Source organism: Lepisma saccharinum, chromosome 6 (assembly GCF_977018435.1).
Source record: "Lepisma saccharinum chromosome 6, izLepSacc3.1, whole genome shotgun sequence".
Taxonomy (NCBI): domain Eukaryota; kingdom Metazoa; phylum Arthropoda; class Insecta; order Zygentoma; family Lepismatidae; genus Lepisma; species Lepisma saccharinum.
In genome coordinates, this window is record NC_139234.1 from 52,704,572 (window position 1) to 52,726,109 (window position 21,538).

General features: G+C 38.1%; 1 protein-coding gene and 1 non-coding gene across 16 annotated transcripts in view; one reads left to right on the forward strand and one right to left on the reverse strand.

Moving 5' to 3' along the window:
- Positions 1-21,538, reverse strand: part of LOC145988748 (uncharacterized) — a 288,359-nt gene that overhangs the window by 143,792 nt on the left and 123,029 nt on the right. The window lies entirely within an intron of this gene.
- TRNAT-GGU (transfer RNA threonine (anticodon GGU)) lies at positions 15,092-15,163 on the forward strand. Its single transcript has one exon. It is a non-coding gene; the product is annotated as a tRNA-Thr (tRNA).

Consider the following 21,538-nt stretch of genomic DNA (forward strand, 5'->3'; position numbering starts at 1 on the left):
TAAGTACCAATATTATCTTCTATGAAATTGACTTAATTTCTCTATTCTCTATGATTTGAATTCAAACTGCAAAATAGTGAATTTGGAAAATTATTACAATTCACAAGCTAGGGAAGGATTACGGAATTTCGTCATACGCAGTAAGTTTAAAATAAAATACTTGATTATTTTTAAAGTTACGACTAAATGAAATTAGAGTGATTGATTTAAGAAATACAATTTGTAATTTATCAGTCTCCTTATACATTCTCGGTACTATATGTTGATATTTCCACTGAGGTTTGGAACCCTCTGCTTGCAAGAACCATGAGTGCGGACTCATTTTTCAATGCATAAAGCTCTCTTCTCTGTAAAGCAAACAACTTAACTCTTGCATGTAAGTGAAACAATTGAATCGAATAAAATAAAGTGTCATATTTCCTTACATTATCAATGGGATTTCTGCTTCAGTACAGTATATCCAAGTTAAGTACTGTGAAACTGACTACATGCAGTTATACCATTAATGCTGACGAAAAGGGTATGTAGGTATTAGAAATTTAACGCAAGCAATTTATAGAATTTCATTGTATAGGTACCTGACTTAGCTAACCACACATTAAAACAGGAACACACAAATAATAAAAGCTTCTGAAAGTTCATATACGAGGGGCATCCTGAAAAAAGGTCCAATGACCCCTATACGCAGCACTAGTGGTCGGAGAGCGACACACACACATGCAGGCAGGAAGAAGTGGCATGTAGCTCTAATCTGGTACAGTTGCAATGCAGCCGTTTTAGGAAAGTTCTAGGTTAAAGATTGCACCTGTCATACAGTCTCCCACCGAGCCTAGCCTACAATGTACACTCAGAATTTGGCACAGAGCCACCAGCAATTGTGTGAGGTGTGCAGACAGGACGTCGTGTATGGTCAGACGATGGTGCAGACAATTCACGGAAGGCCAATCGAATGTGCACAACCCCATACAGCTGAGTACACACGGGCCCTTTGCATCACTTCAGGTGAGAGATCTTGGACCATTCCTTGTACAGCCCTGGCCTTGAATGTACCGACTTTCATCTCTTTGTTTAACTAAAGAGGTTTCTGGCAGGGTAAGGATTTGACAGCTACACTGAGGTAGAGATAGTTCCAGTCTTTGCTGTCCGACACATATACCATGGGCATACAAAATTTAGTGGCATGCTACTACAAATCCCAGAATAACGGTGGTGATTATGCTGAAAATTAGGTTAAGATTCACTGTTACTAATGCAATAAATTACAACTGATATTCATGTTTTATTTATACCTAATCGGTAGGGACCTTGATATTTTGTTATTTTTTTAAAAAAATTGGTGTATTTTCTTATTTTTTATTTTTTACTATACGGTGTTATTTTTCTCAAAATTCACATTTTCATTTTAGCGCATTTTCTGGCAAACATCTGAAATTATTCCTTCATGGTATTTTTAAACTACTGTTTCAAATTGTAAGTCACATGGCTTACGCCTCTTCGTGAGAGTTTGAGATCTTGAAAGTTCTTTTGGGAAAGTTATTTTCGATACACCTTTTTTTAAATTTTAAGGTAAGGATTTTAGATAATGGAATTTCCCCCGTATATACTGAAGGGTGGATAATGACCATAAGTGGCGATGTACCCAAAAAATTAAAATCAATCAATCTCACGTGACAGATACCGATATATTATGGCACCAAAAATTGGCATTATCATTTTTTTGACTTGTCAGTATTACATTTCCCAAAATTCGCGTTTTTGTTTTAGAACATTTATCTGCCAAATATACCGAAACTTAATACTCCATTGTGCTTTTAAACGATTATTTAAAATTGTAGATCACATGGTCTATGTATTTTCGTGACAGTTTGATATGTTGGAACAGATTTTTGAGGAAGTAAAAGTAAAGTGCTCCCCTGCACTTTTCCATGAAGGTGTATAAGGGTGTGGAGTGGGCCCCACACTTTCTTGATCATGGCTAAAGGTGGGGGTGATGTGATCAGCACCATGCTCCTGGCTACCTTTATCCCTCAAAGTTTCCTCAAGGTACCAGCTTCATATGATGCTGGGTGGGTGCCGAAGCAGTTTGAATAGGTGGAAAACATCCCGGTTCTCCCCCGCAGGAGATCGACATTGACATTGAAAACATATCTCGTGCGACAACTATGAGGATATGGATCCCGTGTGACAGTAGATACGCACTCGATCTCCTGTTAGAACCCTGCCACTTTTCTCTGTGATGCAAATGGTTTTGATAGAAGTTGAAAAAATCGTGGGAAATACATGATTTAATGTGGCTGTCGGAATTATTCCATGTAAGTATAACTCAATAGTTTACTCTTGAGTAAAATGTTGGAAAACTCGCATGTTCTATGTACACAAACATGGCCTAGAAAAGACAAGAATGTTGGATTTCATGGAATTTTTTGTTGTTTTAGGTCATTTCTTTAAAAAAAATCAATAAAAACTCCAACAATTCACGTTTTATGCCAAATTCGCATTATTTTGATATTTAGAAAGGGCGAAAAATGTGTCCAGACATCACTGCTCATTCCTAAACATAACTTCGCAGCAATTACCATTTTTCATGGGTTTGGCGTTTGCGAAAAATCAATCGGAAATTACTTTCTGGCCACCCCTAGTATAAATCAGTAGATGGAAAGTGAAAATTTAGCAGGGCTGGCAGAAAAAAGTCATTTCTTGAAGAAAGTGATTTGCTTTCATGATTGAATGATTCGAGTAAATATCATATTAAAATATTTACGTATTTATTACTAGTATTTTATTTCATAATATTGGACATTAACCTTACTCAGTGAGAGATTAATGACCATCTCTCACGAGTTTAAACAGACAGGGCAGAGAATGGTGTTAATTTCATTGCAATACTAGTGTTGCAGTAAATTTGAGGTTGGGAGCATGCACTTGCCAATTCACCAATGCAGCTTTATGTTTCACTTTTTCGTGATAGTATTCAATATATATCCAGTTTTGTTGGATTCTTCTTGATATCTAAGAATAGTGCAATGTCATACATGCATACATCAGGATGATGTAAGAAAACCTTTGTAAGCATTGCTACATTAAATAAGGTGAAGCAAGCCAGAAAAGTAATACAATTCCAGCAGCATATTTGCAGTCTAAAGCTCTTCTTGTTTATGCATACGATTTTTGTTGGATGTTGCAGTCCGAAGACATCGAACAAAAATCATAAGAGTCCCATGCATGCACTTTCTGTCACATGTTGTAGTGAGATACTTTGTCGGGTGGCGATATTCGACAAAAATCGTATGTATCAATGGAACCTATTTGTTTCCATGTTCCTTCAGTTTGCCCAACAAAATGCTTACTACGACGTCCGACAACTATCGGACGGCGCCACCCGCTCCCATCCCCTCCATCTGTTGACAGTTCGGTCTCCTTACTACTCTCCCATATGGACAAGAAAAAATGATAATTCAATGCATTTTCCACGTAATATTTAGAGGCTTAACCTTTACTCCCCCGATGTTATTATATGGTATCATCAGAGTAAGGTCGTTCTGGCCCGATGAAACCATATGGTATCATGGTGCAGATTACGAAATGAATGTGCTTTTTGGACCCTCAAACTCTTCTGTTTGAGTTGAAACTCTGACACAGCTCTGGAGCAAGCCTGGGTAAATTCATATTGATGACCAACCTCCCCCCGCTCCGCAACATATCCATGACACATTTCCGAAGTGTCTCACATTTTGGCTCATTATTCAACTTGTATGGCACCCAGGAACATGAAACAAGTTTCAATCTCTTTGGAATGGTCCATTCTTTGAAGAGAATACTAAGGTTTGCGCCTTCTTCCGAAAATAGCGAGAGAAGAGGGGGGCAAACTAAAGATTTTTTAAAATTGAAATTCGATGGTCACGCCCCCAAACCCCCCTTCCTCGGTTCGGCGATTTTAATTGTACATGGTTACATGCTATGATATTTTAGCTGCAAAACAAAACTTATCCGAAGTAAATTGCTCCCATAGTGCCCGAGTTATAACAATTTTCCTCCAAAAATGCTAATTACCTATTTTTCGTAAAAAAAAATAAAAAAAAAAAAAAAAAAAAAAAAAAAAAATCACATTTTGGCTTATTATTCAACTTGTATGACACCCAAGAACATGAAACATGTTTCATTCTCTTCAGAAATCACCATTCTTTAAAAATAATACTAAAGTTCACGCCTTCTTCCCAAATAGGCTCCAGATGTTTATGGTTTTTTCATTGAAATTCGGGGGTCGCGACTCCACCCCCCCCTTCCTCGTTTGGCGTTCTGAATTGTATACGGTTGCATAGTACGATGTATTAGCTGAAAAACAAAATTTATCCGAAGTAGATTGCTCCCATAGTGCCCGAGTTATAACAATTTTCCTCCAAAAATGCTAATTACCTATTTTTCGTAAAAAAAAATAATAATCACATTTTGGCTTATTATTCAACTTGTATGACACCCAAGAACATGAAACATGTTTCATTCTCTTCAGAATCCATTCTTTGAAAAGAATACTAAAGTTCACGCCTTCTTCCCAAATAGCGGGAGAAGAGGGGCAACCTCCAGATTTTTATGGTTTTTTCATTGAAATTCGGGGGTCGCGCCCCCCAAACCCCCTTCCTCGGTACGGCGTTCTGAATTGTACACGGTTGCATGCTATGATGTTTTAGCTGCAAAACAAAACTGATCATAAGTAGATTGCTCCCATAGTGTCAGAGTTATAACAATTTTCCTCCAAAAATGCAAATTACCTATTTTTCGTTAAAAAAAATCACATTTTGGCTTATTATTCAACTTGTATGGAAACCAAGAACATGAAACATGTTTCATTCTCTTGAGAAATGTCCATTCTTTGAAAAGAATACTAAAGTTTGTGCCTTCTCCCCAAAATAACGGGAGAAGAGGGCGCAAACTTCAGATTTTTGTTTTTCCCATTGAAATTCGGGAGACGTGCCCCCCCAAGCCCCCTTCCTCGGTCCGGTGTTCTAAATTGTACAAGATTGCATGCGATGATGTTCTAGCTGCAAAACAAAAGTTATCCGAAGTAGATTGCTCCCATAGTGCCAGAGTTATAACAATTTTCGTCAAAAGAGTGTTCGAAGTCAATGAAGACGATATTCCCTGACATTTCCCTGACTTTTTTTGACACCTCAAATTCCCTGACTTTTCCCGGTTTTCCAGGTTTTCCAGGTCTGTCGCCACCCTGTCTATGTAATTAACAATGCTGCGATATTAAAATCTTAGAAACCAGTACACTTATTGTCGTAATCAAGATTTTGAGGCTCATAAATAAGGACAAATATTGTAAATTGCTCATAATAAATTAAGAAACATATTTTTCTAAAATCACAAGTTCAACCATAGTGAAAGAAAACTAAGGAATGAATGTGAAGCATAGTGGTGAAAACAGCTCTCTTAAAGGTAGAAATCAGATATACTTCTGGAATAGCGGAGAAAACATAGAAAACCTCAAAATGGGCGGTCCACGGTTTCGACGTATTTTCAATTTTAAATCAACACTAAGATGAAGCATAATCTTACCTGGAAATAATACAAGTCGTGTTGCATGCAAATTCTAAGAGTCAATTCCACGAGTACTCACCTGTAAGGAAATGAAAAACAGGATAAGTACAACTTGCATATATTTTCAAAATCACATGCACATTTATATTCTTCATAAAATAACTTTTATTACTAGCTATCACTCCAATATGACATCCTGGAATGAGCAACTTGATATTATTGTTACCACTTTCAAACATATGCGTAGTAGTGGTTTTATGAAAAAAGAGGGGATCCGATACTATTCGTAAGTCGATTTGTTTTAGTCACAAATGACTAGAAATAAAAATGGAATTATCTTGTTCTATGAAAATTGTGTTTAAAAAAACAACATCCTGTGCGTAACAGCCCATGAAGGGCCTTAGCATACCTACCGGCTGCCGGTCTCCCTCCCACGCTTTCCTTCGTCACCTCTATGCGTGGAGATTTCAACCAGGATTGGAATAGTCGGGAGGGTCAACCCGACGTATCCCCAGCCGTTTTAGTAGGTCTACGCGACCGGATTACGCTTACTCATTCGAAGCTCCCCAATTTCCTCACGATGGTGGTTGCCACCGGCCCTATACACAGGCCGAAAATTCTCGCGAGACTGAACCCGGGTTCGCACCCATGTCGTCCCGCAGCCCCCGTCCAAAGCAAGGTGCCTTAGACCGCACGACCACGGAGGAGGACGAAAATTGTGTAAATTAACTGATAATAGATAAAAAATACGTGAAAAATATCTTGACCGTTCATACATTCATATTTATGTATGTTCTCTTAGTTCTGAATGTTTACTGTCAGATAACAAAAAAAAAAAAAAAAAAAAAAAAAAAAAAAAAAAAAAAAAATGCACACACGGCGTACCGGGAGGAAAACATATTCAAGGACAAATAAGTGTGACATTTTCATACAGTGTGGCAACATGGACTTCCAACAATGAAAATATTCCAGACGAAAAGTCATAAGCGTTTTTAAAAATAAAAAAAAAGTTGATGACAACAGTTAATGAGAGTCTAAGTTACAAATGACCAAGGAAAATGATACTTCTCTACTACTGTAGAAAACAAACCCACGTACCTAAAAAAATATATTATAGTATGTGGGGGTCTAAATTGTCAAGACATAAAGAAGCTGTATGGAAAGAACTGACCTAGTATCGAAAACTGATGTTTCATAATTCATTATCAGGCAGAGAGAGACGACACTGAAAGTTAAATTATCTGCAGTTAAAATCACTTTTGAATCAGAATTGAAAAAGTGGAGTCCAACTACAGCTATTCAACTGCAAATCATTCCATATCTCCACCCTAAGCAGAGGTTTCTGCAGAAGTGAAAGTACGTAATGCTCCTTGCGGCTACTCAATTTCAATGCAGATAATTAAATCTGCGCTCTCCAACAGACAAAGAAAAGAAAGATCTGCCGTCGTGAGAAAGGGTGCCGTTATGAGTTCCTTGACAGAAGATTTGGAAAATGGGTGAAGGCCATCTCCGAGAGAAAGCCTGAGGATGTTTGAGATTCCGAGATCTTTGGAATTCGTCCGGGTAGAAGGGTCACGCGTGCGCAGCCGACAGACAGGCGCGGGTGGTGCGAGAAACTTCACATGGGAAGATGTAAGGAGATGAAATTGGAGAAATGTACCAAGAGAGTATTCTTCCAGTACAGACAGCACAGTCTGTTAATACTTGAAAATGAATATTCGCTTCTGAAGCTACGACAGTAATATGTTCATTTGATCCATATAGCTCTATCCTCGACTTAACCTTGCCACAGGCATCTGTTTTCTGTCAAGTTTCGCGGTTCTTGTACTTTTCCTTCTTTTACCGCACAGGTGACCTTGGAATTGAGGTCTTCTAGGTTTATTTAATATTTCGAAGTTCACAATATTAGATTCTTCGATTTGACATACTTTCTCACCTCTCTCTGGGTCAAATATTTCCCTGAATATTATAGTTTCACAAACCTTTCAGCTCATCAGCGCCTCACTAAGCCCTGTTGTGGATCTATATCTATAGTACGTATATACGTGTATGTATCACCAATTAGGGGTCTGATTTTTGCATATTTTCCCCTTGGAAATTCATGTTTTCAACAGATTAATTAATTTAACTTATTAGAGTAATCTGAGGTTTTATATTGCAAATAGAATAGAATACTCATGAAGAGCTCGGGTGTAAAACATGGTAAGTGACATTTTAGTAATTTTTGAGTTACAAAGTAAAATGTGTCATCCTTCAATTTTTGAGTCAAATTGCCATGTCATACGATTTGCATTGGACTCGCTGAAGCCCTGTGAAATTGGTAAACACAACACGAAAACAATTTATCTACAGTATAGCTTCTAATAACTTTTCCTTAATGAACTCTGAAATGTCCAAAATGTCACCATGTTTTACACCCGAGCATTTCATATATAGAAGCACACATACCGGTTCACACACATAAATGCATATTTCAGATGTTTGTGCATTTTTAGCTTGAGGTACAAGTTTTCTCATTTGTAAATAGCTTTTACTCTTAAAATACCAATAATAGAAAAATAATAATTTTTATGAGTATCCCATTGAAGATTATAATAGCCTACAATGCAGAAAATATGGTGCCTATAGATTGAATATACAATTCTTGGGTTTATGTTGGCAGTGGTGTACCCAGGGAGGTATCGGTGGGTCATCAAGCATATATAATATAAACTACAATATACTATTTCAGTGTACATTTTTAGTGGATATAATCTGCCTCCTAATCATAACTCCGTTTCAAATATGCTTGAGGACACGGAAAGAAAGAAAACATACCCACAAAAATTCACTACGAAGCATTCGTAAGAGACATCATTACGTTTTATTAGTATTTCCTAGTTACAATGAATATGCTTTTTTGCCACACATAACTAACTACTGCTCAACATGCTTCAAATTCATCAATGAAATATGTTTGAATTAGCTCACCGCTAACACGTATCCCTGCCAGCTTAAGAATTTATCTATTTAAAAAAAAAATGCATTTACCGATACGAATCTATCTATATCTTGGTTTTGGAATGTGATATGAGTAACATCTGGCGTTATCATACTTCCATTCTCCTACGCACCTTAGCAGTGACCACATATTATCAATGACACTTTCGTAGATAACATTTTAGTTCCTTATTCCTTCATATTTTCTTCACAATACAAAGCATGCTTTGTTTTAATGCACGATTCGATCTTAAACGATTTGCTTTAAGAAAAAATATCTACCTACCATATTAATTGAGACATTGTTATTGTTACATTCTTGTTTAACGATTGGGGGAAGGTTAAGGATCAAGAGCCAGATAAAAGTTTTCGTCCGATAAAATATCACCCAACTAAAGACATTATAATATTAGCCACAAAATATAGACATGGGAGGAGTAAAACTTATCTTAAACTTAAAAATAATTGCGCAATGCATTTGTCTTTGTATTATTAATATTTTGCGTCGCTTTCTGCCATGTTTGGCTATCGCGACAAGGATGGATGGATAATGATTCTATGCAACTAATAGAGAATCCACCCTAAGGTCAAAACTCGAACCCAGAGCTTTAGGTAGCAAGAACGTGAGTCGAGTCATCCAGAAAAAAGGCTGTGAATGCGTGATATCAAGGAATACTCTATGGTGCAGGTTCGGGTGATAGAGAAACTACATTTTGTGAACAAAACTTCGTAAAGATTTCGCTAATTTTTCCTGTATCTCAGAATTCAGGATAATAAATTAAAGCAGCGGTGTAGTGTGATTGTTACAGGGAGTTCAATTTCTCGTCCCTCCCACTCGTCTTATGGCAATATCCCAACAGCAGTCTCGGTATGCATGTTTTTAAATGTCTTCGAAATTGTTTACTGAATTAAAGTAGTTTTGAAACTTATAAGTACACATTATTAAAAACACATTCTTAAAACTATATGCCACAGAAAGTATATAGTTAGCTCTCGTGCATGTACGGTAATGCACGATACTTTGTATAGTGTGTAGGATATTGTTTTCCTGTTTTCATTCCCAGCACAAACGACCGAGTTTGGATTCTCAAAGTAATGAAAATTATTTTATGGTGAAGTGACATAATCCTATTTGTAGTTCGTGACAGTAAATACCGATTTCTCCATACTACGTAAAACACAGGGCTCTGCTGTTTATCCAACACACCAATGGCTTGAAACGCCTTGTAAAACTGTGCGAAACGGGAACGTTCTTTTCGCATCCAATTCCACTTTCCTAAAACAAGGAAATAAATTTCGTATACATTACCGTTTATTTACGATCTCTGTTCCTTATCATATACAATAAATGCGCAATATTTGCGCAACAAACAAGTTGTTACGGTGTGTATCGAGCTTGAAAGACAATGAGTTTAGAAATTGGAAATTAATTTCCTGTGCGGTGGAATGTTTGAATACAACCCGTGGATCTTATTCGATGTTGAAACTCGAATAGGAAATCTACTGCCAAGAAGCGAGTGATTTGGGTAAATCACTGCATGCAAACAAAATAAGAAGGCAAAAGTTGAATCCTAGAAAAATGTTTTACTCTGGTTCGATTTGATATTTGTTATTTACGCGATGACAAGGAATGACGATATGATGAAATTGATGAAGGGGCATTCACAAAACATTCAAGCCGTGTTTCGAGCCCGGGACGCCTGGTGCTACTCTGGTTTCGAAAGGATAAAATTTATTTTTAGGATATTAATAAGCGAAGGTGAAAAAAGTACCTTTGTATGCCGGGTGTGCCCGCCCATTGGCCAGTGTGAACTATCAATATCTCAATAACCACCAGAGCTTTACACTCAAACTATCATACCCATCACAATAATGAAAAATGACATGTACAGGAAAAAAATGCTGCTTCTTTACGAGTAGAACACCACTTATCGCTGGAGGTACACATGGTGGCGCTATAGTGGTGGTGATCCATTTAGGAAAACTCCACACAGGTGTAACTTTTTCTTGTAGACCGTAAGCAATTGCTTTTGGCGACTTAAAAGGGCTTGACATACTTAAAAACATTAATGTCTCTTCCTGAAATATTGTAGACTTTTTTAATGTGCGATACGTTACAAGCAGAAGCAATGTTTGCGTAATATTTGTCGTTCCGCTCCAATTAGCAGGCAGCATTTTCACTCAACCAGGACCTTGGCACAACTATCTGATTAATACGTACTTGACCCTTAATTTCTCTTCATATGCTTTGGAAAAGCGACATCATATTACTTTAATGAAAGATTACTCGCAGCATCTTAGATACACACATCACTTGCAGCTCAAATGTATACAGCTATACAGCTAATCAAGGAACAATCAATCGCTCATAAATTTTGAATAATTCTGTTCTAAAAACTCATTTGAACAAGATGTAACGGACATCGTTCTAAACTTAACGACGCTACGGCCTTCTAAGGGCCACATTTGGTTACGGCGGAGTCGAAAGGACATCATTCGTGACTTTTCTTTTTATTCTCGCAGTCTTCTAGTTATTATAAATTCTAGTGAATAATCGCTGTTTAATTCGGCAAAGCTTGAAAATATATACGTAAAAGTAAAACATCTGAGGTCAACTCTACCGACAGAAGAATGCCATTTAATTTCAATTCCACTTATAACTGCATTATTCATCATCATTCCCCCTTTTCAGTAACAATGGTTTCATTGGTTGCGTCAATTAGGTTTTTCTACCACTTCGACTAATCGCGACGATGAGGATGAGCCATACGGTGAAATTGATGAAGGGGCACTCAGAAACACACCAATTTCTAGGCCGGGATTCGAACTCGGGAACCCTGGCGTGTTAGCGCGCTGTCTAACCACTCCGTCACGGAGGTCGGCTCAGTAATAATGGATTGAACTGATTAAGTAAATGGCAGAACATACAAGAAAAAATACCCATGCATTACTGGGATTACTCTCTCTTAAGGGCTCAACCCTGAGGCTGGTTTATCCAACCTAGTCTTTTTCCATTCGAAAATTAACTCCCTCCATAATATCTTTCATTTCTTTCTCGTGCCTTCGTATTTGAAGAAGGGTGCTCAAACTCGTTTATATTGTTTTGTTCTTACTTTGTTGCATTTCTCCATTTGTTCCGGTCTTCCGCTGTCATTTTGTCTGTGGATTTTGCTATTTGCTATTCTTACCTTGTCCTAACGATTCGGCTATGTTGTGCCGTACAGACGACTAACGCTATACACGAGCAGATTCAATCGGGAGTGTGTGCAGATCGTAGCGTCCAAAGCAGTCCACAGTGTGCACAATGTCCTCCCATGAAATGTTTACATTTAACCAAAGGAGGATATGAGTAATAAAACACTATCTTGTAAAATGTGATTAGCCACAACTTCCTCTGACCTCAAACCGGATAGCTAACTGTTCATTGCCAGAACAGCACCACTGGTGAAAGCTTTCTGTGCTGGTTAGCGAGAAAATAGTATCTTATTTCGCAGTGATAAAAAACTTAAGAATTAAGTTCCACTTCCTCTTTGCAGGACGAACCATACTATTTTTGAGCGTTTGGCACTCTGAAGGCGCTGTGGGAATAACGATCAATTCGTGTTCATATAGGGCGCAAATCGAAGTGCCATTGTGTGCATGTTGAGTATTGAGACTACTGATACGTAAGATACAACAAATATTATTTGTTGGGTTTAAGATCAACCCAGTACCAGCTTATTAATTTTCTCGGTTGTTCGATCCCCTAGCCCATCAATGCCTGGTGTAGTGGATGGAGGAATATGACTTATGGAAAACCTTTCTGTACAGCTTAATAAAGAATAAGAAATTAACATGCCTAATATATAAAGCTGTGCATATTTGTCCGCTAGAAACAAGTACGGTAAATGATTTACTTGTAGACATTCTGAATGAAAAATTTGACTCGAGCAGGACTAGATTCCAGGACAATAAGTGTTCTAACACCCGAGATATCAAGCTGTAGTGACTTCAATACACGTTTCGCTCAGGGCTACAATCCGCGATTATGTACTGAAAAGTCAGTATTAAAATGTCCCGTTTCCTAGCGTCGATTCTCAATTATTTCCGCGGGAGAATCGGCATTGTTTCGCAGAAACTTGTTGAACGTTTTCTATATGCACAAAATGATAAAATACTTTTAGAATAAAATTAAGCTTAAGTTAGTACCATCGAATTTCCATGGTCTGCTCTTAGACAGACACAGACACACACACACACACACAAAATTGAATTCACGTTCGAATCAGTAAGCAGTGGAATGATTGGGTATTGATTGATTGATTGATTTGTTGTTTTAAGTCCACTTTATGCACAGGAAGACTAATCGGGACTGGACCTACAGTTTAAAGTGGGACCCGAACCACTGTGCCATGTGCCTCCACCGGGTATCGAACCAGGGACCCCATGATTACAAGGCGACGACGCTACCACTACGCCATCGGGGAGGCCCTGAATGATTGGGTATTGTGGGAAATAAATGAAAGTGCTCAGTAACACCATGGACATCTTCAACTAAATCAGATAACTTTATCACCATGACCAAAAAAAACAATTCATTCAGTAATGCTCTTTATAATGGTTAAAAAATATTATGCTGCTACACAGGTTCAACATATATCTTTATTGTAAAAGCTGAAATGATAATAAACACATTCATAGACGACAGCAGAAGCTACAAACTGCCTGTTTTCCTCTAAGTAACGTGCTGACCTGATGTTCCCTGAACTCAAAATGCTTAGGGTTCAGTCAATAGTTAGGTTCCTGGGTTTAACTCCTTTGTTTAAGTCATCTCGATCGCTTATCTGTTTGTGTGGTTGTTTACCCAGTAGCACAATCGCTCACCTCCACGATTAACCTACTCACTACAAATACAAGTGATAAAAATAATCGGGTGACGATAAAAATGTAATGTAGGGTATTGTTAAGGACATGCCAACGTTCCATCTCATAGAAAACCTCATGCCTTACGAATGACTGATATAGTATGAACGAGTTCGGCAAGCGGATCTTTCATATTGCCCCAGAAAAGCCTTAACCTATGCTTGGTTTGTCAAGTGTCCCATTCAGACTTCATTCTTTAGTGTCCTGTGCCCATGATTTCGCACTTCACCGCCACTGAACATTCACTTTCTCCGCCGTGCGGACGGCTGCGTCGGAGGTTGTGAAATGCCTTTGGATGGTTTTGAAAAGACATATCTGTAATCAATAAACATGTATTGAGTAAAAATGTTCAATACTTCTCCACTGACACTGTTACAAACTTGTGTCTTTTAGAGCCAGATTTAGCTCTCGCATAGCTTGTAAAATCGCACACCTCTTCAAGCTCCCCTTAAGCTCGACGAAGGACAAAGTCATTGTAGAGTAAAACGTCCTTACCTTACAGCCGCCTACACATTCACTCTGTTTTCTACAATGTGTCGTTCAAGTATTGAAATAAAAACTTAAGATGAAGACAGACTCTGCTCCAATATCATAATTCCATTTCAATTTAAGGTGTAGAAGAAAGAGTAACGAAAATAGATGTGGAATATTTGTCTATTATCGTCATTGCAGTCGGCTGTACAGTGAATGCACACCACACTGGAAGAGTTTTTACCACAGATCGTTCACATTATGCTACCTTGGATACTTTCAGCTATACGTTTAACCAGGGAAATACCATGATAAACATGGGCCAGGGCCGCACAAACTCAAGATCACTATTTTTTGTGCGATTCGTCTTAGTATTGATAAAACACGTAACTTTATTTTGAGGCATTGTCTTCATTGTTAAAACAACATTACACGATAATTTGATTTCTTTATAGAACACCGTGCACTAAAATATTAAACAATTTTAATCTGACCTTCAACTTTCCAACTTAAAATGCATGGACACGTGTTAGGGACTGACCATTGTGTATTCACTCCGAAAATGGAACATGGAAGCAATCGATGTGTACAAATTAACTCGATATAATTAACTCCACGTCAGTATTACCAAGAATTTACTGAAAAATGGAATGACTTGAAATAATTAACAATTTAATGCATCATTCACAAGTAATTTCTCCATGATGCTCAACAGAATGGAACTTCATAGAGATAATGATGCGTGCCTGTTCGATTACAAAAATGCCAATGAATAGTTTTCAAGGGCACTGTTTTAGACGACTGCAAGCTTTGGACTCTCCTATTTGTCGAGAGGGTTTGACTACCATAAAACAGGTGCTCAATGTTGAAGAACACGTAGCATGAAGAGTCGTAGTACCACTTTGTAGGTCTAATTCCTGCAGCACAAAGTTTGAAGTAGGATTGAAACACGTCAGTGATAAATCCGTCGGAATATAAACTGATATTATGAATTGTAGATTAGGCACACACAGGAGATGTATACTACGTAGAAACTTTCAGCAAAAAATGCAGGATCGACCAGAACTCGAACCCGGGTCTCTGGCATACCGTCCCATTGCTCTAACCACTGAGCTACCGAGCCGGCCTGGCCGGTAGCACTGGCAGAGACGATTCCACGCAGGTAAAACAGCGATAGCGAAAAATCAGGTGAAGCCAGGCCGGCTCGCTAGCTCAGTGGTTAGAGCAATGGCACGGTATGCCAGAGACCCAGGTTCGACCCCTGGTCGAGCCTGCATTTTTCGGTGAAAATTTCTACGTGAGATTATGAAGTTTCTCTCATTCTTATCACATTCAGTTTGCTGCACTGAGTTAAGATTGAAGTTAATCCTGGACTTAAGATGTGCCTTAATTTCTCATGTATAAGGCACGAAGTTAGAACTAAGGCTGCCTAAATCTAAGATCAATTACTTTAAATCGTCTTTAAAAAATGCTTGTTCATGAGTTTAAAAATATCGCCCTGACCTCTTTTCTCCCTAGTAAGCATATCTACAGAAATAATTCACTACAGATGAAAAGATACCAAGCAAATCTCAATGGTTAAGCTATGATCCGGAGGCGGTTGGTGAATCTAAGTTAGATGAGGGGCTAGTACGAAAAAAATGTAGTAATGCAAAAAAAAAACACATTTCTCTTAAAACTGCACGAAAGGAAACGACATGGGTAACAATACGCACTCAGTTCAACTCCTAGGAGGCAAGTGCAGTACGCCGCGTAACGGACGAAACAGACTACAATGCATAAATACGTTTCATTTAATACTAATACACGTGATATGGATAACTGAATAAAATCGTTTTGTATAATATGTTGTGAAGTCCCACTGCACCTACTTCACCTCTAGCACTGATATAATCAAACTTTGGAAGATGACAGTGCTGACATGTGGTTGCATGGGTCAGAAGGTTATGGTATCTGGGAGCTCGTGATCGACTTTCAATCTTGTCATCGAAGTTCGAGTCCCGGCCAGGCATGCTGTTCTTTGCGCTTATCCATCACGCTTCCTCAAGAAGAAAAGCCACTTAAAATTAAAAATACTATGATTAATGGCAAGAATGTCCAACGATTTCTTGGGGGGTATAAAGTCCACTTTATACACAGAAAGGCTTATTGGGACTAGACCTACAGTTAAAAGTAGGATCTGAACCACTGTGCAATATGTCTCCATCGGGTTTCGAACCTGGGACCCCTTGCTTACAAGGATAATGTCCAAAGCTTATTCCACACTCCCTCGATGATGATGCTGAACTTATATATTTTTATTTTTTTTTAAAAAAAAAGAGCATACATACGAAAAACATGAGTTCTGATACATCACTTAGCTAATATTTTCACCCAAGCTTCCATGCTATCGTTTCGATCCAAGTCTATTCAATATGAGTGCTAATAATTTTCAACAAATCTCCACTTAAGAACTGAAGTGCGGTTGCACAGTTAAACAAATATTCAACTGAACCTAATTTGTGAAGGTTGTGCATAAAAAAAACCTAAACAAACACGATTTGGTATTATGTTACACTATCGCAGAAAAAAAACTAAATGGCAAATAGATTGCATTGGGGTTCGAGTGCACAGTAAATATTGCCTCATAATATCTTCATTTCTCTCCACGACACACTTCTTGCACATGAAATGATTATAACAAAAAATAAACGAGGCCACTGGGTTACTGACTAAACAAAATAACGGGAATACGAAATGGGCGATTTTGCCTTCTGCTTTCAGCAAAATCGTCATAAATTAGGCACGCACTGCTCCAAGCTTACAACAGCCATTCCTCGAATTTCTTCAGCTGTGCTATGTTGCATTAATCTCCGCTGCTTTGTAGCAACAATGCGGAACGAAAAGAACATAGCGAATGGATGAGAAGGTTATGTTTCTTTATGTTCAAAACGGAATTCGCATCGCGCCTCATTATTCTTTGTTTTGGTTTTAGCGGGTGTCAGACCACGCCCATACGCTGGTCATGTATTAGTGTTTGTTTTTCTTTTTCTTTAAAGGTAGATGCAACATGAAAGCCTCTGTTACATGTTGATATCTACAGGGAGGTTATTTCAGTCGTTTACCGCCAGAGTGACGGCCGTTCGGCGGACTCTTCATGCAACAGGTCCCGGCAAATTGCATTACAGGAAGTCCGTAACAGAAACCGCTTGTTTTCTAATGTTTCCACTTTTCACAATTACAGTTACAATTACAATTGAAATAAGCACGTACCTTGTCCCAAATACAAATATTTCTGGCACCTTATTTCTGACATCTAATCTTAGATTAGTCATCGCTACTTTATCCTCAGTTGTCGCGACAGCGCCGGCAGCTTATCGGGGGTTGGGTGAGTTGTCAGCCGCGAGAGGGCGCTTCATACTGCACGTGTCGGCAGTGATGCCAACCGTAGGGACATGTCCCTAAGCATAGGGACTTTTCACTAAATTTCGCCCGCGTAGGAACGTAGGGACAGATTTTGCCAAATGAGGGAAAACGTAGGTACTTTTTTCAATCTTGGTAAATGACATTTTATGAATTAGTTTATCTGGATACTTTAGCGAAGAGGAGAAAAAAGAACTAACTAACAAATCTCCATCAGAATTTTGGAACATGTTATCGGTTACGAAAAACTTTCAAGGCAAGTTCCTTTTTGAAAACATTTCCACTCTCGCGAAAATAGTGCTAACATTGCCACATTCTAAAGCGGAAACGGAAAGAATATTTTCAATGTTAAGTGATACAAAAACAAAAAAGGGAAATAAAATGGGACCATAATTGTTAAAGACTGCAGCAAATACAGCATCACCAACCAACATCTATCTCTGCACAGCAGCAGCATGTATGACTTCAAATAACATAATCAACAGTAAACGACTCAACGTTATTCATTAGGGGTGTGCGGAATCCTTTACTTTAAAAAGTCGTTAATTCTCGACGTTTTCTGCCTTGCAAGTTTCTGGAACTTATCGAAAATTGTAAGTTTTTATTCTAGAAATGCAAAAACAATCACTTAAAGTGAAAATGACTTGTAAAATTCGAGATTTCCAGTGCTTCAGGAAATTTCGAACATTTCCCGTCCCGAAAATTTTCCGACTTGGTCGGGAAATTGCAAAATTTTCAGTCCCGAATGTCGGGATTTAAAAAAATTACCGTCCCGATCCCGTCCCGACCCAAAAAATTCTGTCCCGCACACCCCTATTATTCATTAAGGCAAGAATTTACAATACCGGACCCTTCTGTAATTTCTATGCTACGTCTTATACTCACGAAATAATTATTCGTGATGATTTATCTCAAGTTAACATGTTGGGGTGAGGGGGAAAAAATGTTAATTAACGTGTAGAAGTTGTAAAATAAGCATTTCAATTCTCGCAATGATTCTCCGTATACAAGTATGGTAGCCATATTTGTTGATATGAACAAATTACAATTAGTTACGCTGTCTACAGCGTTGCCACACTGTTGATTTCATACTTGGAGAGCATGGATTGTGTAAGAATAGCGGAAGAGAACAGTAAAAAAGTTGTTAATGTTATACAGATTGTTAGGTGGAGTGTGCAGGAGGGCTAATTAATAAACTTATTCATTTCAGTATATTGCCCAAAGAACGTGCTTACATGTGACAGCGACAATCACGATGTAGAAGAACTGATTTGATTACAGGTAAATTTGGCAACATTACATCAACATTACATCAATAAAATTGCAGGATACTAAAATGGCGTCTTCGATGATGATAAAGTGCTACGAAAAAAATATTTTTTATCGGCTCGTAATCACAATTACCGCAAAACCATTCAGGAATAGCCCCACTGAGCATTCTCGGTAAGGTTAGGTTAAGTTAGGTTAAGCAAGGCAAACATAGTTAAAATTTGGGCTCGAAAAACGGGTAGCCCAACAAACCATTGACGGATAGCCCCACGAACCATTCAGGTACAAAAAAGGTAAAGTGTTCCCCTGTGCATAGCACCACGCCATGAAGGCGTATAGGGGGTGTGAGGGTAACGCCCCACACTTTCTTGATCCGGTCGTGAGTGGGGGTGATGTGATCAGCATCACGCCCCTGACCGCCTTTACCCCCCAGGGTTTCCCCCAGGTACCCATGTTATTCGACGCTGGGTAGGCGCCGGGGCCGCTTCCAGGTACGGTTAGGTTAAGTTAGGATAGGCAAACGTAAATTCGCTCCTTCATTAATTGTGGAAGCACCGAGCAGAAAGATTTGGTAAGTAAATGTGTATATTTTATCTTCTGTTTTGCATGCTCATGAGGTGATAATTTTTTTAGTCGCTTTACTTGGCGTAGGGACATTTTGACTACGTCTGTAGGGACATTGCCGAAAAATGGTTAGCAACACTGTCGGCTACCAGACGTCAGTGTACGTTCATGTTCACTTCTGTTTGCGTTTATCAGTACACGTGTTGCTTATACTGTGTTATTGTAATGTGCTACTCATGGCCAGTGCTTTATTGTGTGTTAATTGTTATTCATTCATTAGTTATGTCGTTAAACAAATATAGTCTTGAACAGAGAGTTTTTATGTACGATAATTACGTGAAAACGAATTCTTGCAGAAAAGTGGTCAGGGAATTACGATAGACAGGATCTCTTGAACCTAAGCAACGTGTTGTATTGCTGTTAAAGGAGGTCATTTTCAACATCTCTTATAACACAGGAGGTTAGTGATCATCATTATTATTACTTTTAAATATCATTTTACGCTTTCTGTTTGCTTTATGCGCCGGGATGCTGTCTTCCCTTTCTGACAACTGACGATAAAGTAACGATGTCTAATCTAAGATTTTCTGTCAGAAATAAGGTGCCAGAAATATTTGTATTTGGGAGGACACCTTTTCCACACACACACAGCATCCTTGCGACAAGGTACGTGCTTATTTCAATTGTAATTGTAACTGTAATTGTGAAAAGTGGAAACATTACAAAACAAGCGGTTTCTGTTACGGACTTCCTGAACGCAATTTGCCGGGACCTGTTGCATGAAGAGTCCGCCGAACGGCCGACACGCTGGCGGTGAACGACTGAAATAACCTCCCTGTACATTAAATTTAATTTATTCCGCATACCGAGTATATTTGTGCAATGCCAAGAATATGGTGAATGTGAATTAATTTTCGTTATCTTTAGGGCATGGAGAATTATGCACTACAAGAAAATATGTGCATATATAAGGATTAAAAATTCCAAAAATGTGTCGAAACTTTTCAAAAAGCAAGAAATTTGTAACGTGAAAAACATCGTTTACTAACATTTCCTAAAATAAACTGCTCAAATCAGACAAACGAACAGAAATAGAATATTTAACAATGTTTTACATATTCCTGTGGCTTTTCCAATACACGATCCCAGTAACAATAAGGAACAACCAGTGTGTTTCAAATTTTCAAATATGGAACTTCTAAACAGGGCCTTGCTTTGACTGAATGATGTTTCCGCTTCCCAAATAGTAATGGTGCATACTTAAAACTTGCACAGATCTTCTTGAGTATAGCCTACTCCAAGGCGTCGAAACTTTTGTCTCTACTGAACACCCTGTTAATAGCTAAAATTGTATTGTATTGTACACTGGGTTTCTCGCCAAACCTGAGAAAATCTTAAGTCCATGATATTAACTTTTCTTCGTTTTGGAGAAAAACCCAGTGTACAATACAATTTTAGCTATTCACAGGATTCTTTTCTTCACCACGTCTCCAACTGATAGTTTCACACTTGCCAGGGAGTCGCCTGTTTAGTGATCAGTTTTAAAGCTGCCTGTTCTGAGCCATACATTCAGCTGTGTAGTGTATGAAATCTGAAAATGTTAGGAAATATGCAAATATATGTACTTATGTAGTAAAATATATACGTATGAAACGCAAACATTAGATCTAAAAATGTAACAGAAAAAAAAAACATGACAAATATATCATCCTTCGGAATATTCTAATAAGGATTAGAACAGACCACACTTCTGTGATTCTTACAAAAACCACACACACACACAGCTTTATAGACGTCAAAATACTGGTTTTCATGTTGATAACAGTTGAAGTAACTTACGCAATCATTTTTGTTCCACTGTACGGGAAAGTGCGAACAGACGATTACGACAATCTTACACCTGCACTTAATAAATCACGCATTTATAAATGCAGACAAACTACAAAACATGGTGGTGTTGCAATAATAATAATAAATCCACTGCTATTGACATCTTTCGATATATATCTTTTTACTTCAAGTCCAATCAAAACACAATCTAAATCAAGTCTATAGTTTTAGGTGGGACCCGGTTCATGGAAATTTGTGCTCTGTGTGTGACCATATGGTTTTACATAACCGCTAGAGGGAGAAGACACACTGTGTCTGAATGCAAGTTCAGGCGACCGATAAATACAAAGAAAGGTCCATCAAACTATGTCAAGACATACCTTGAACCTTCGTCCCTGATATTTGCTGGGCTCCAACGAGTACGATCAATTTCATCATCACTTTCAAATAATTGTGACGTATTGCATTTAATCGTCCACTACACTTAGCAATGACGTCACTGCGGCAGAGCTGTTAATTTGTATTTTTTTCTTCAATAAATATCAACATCAGAAATTATGTTTATTTTAACAAGATACTGTCA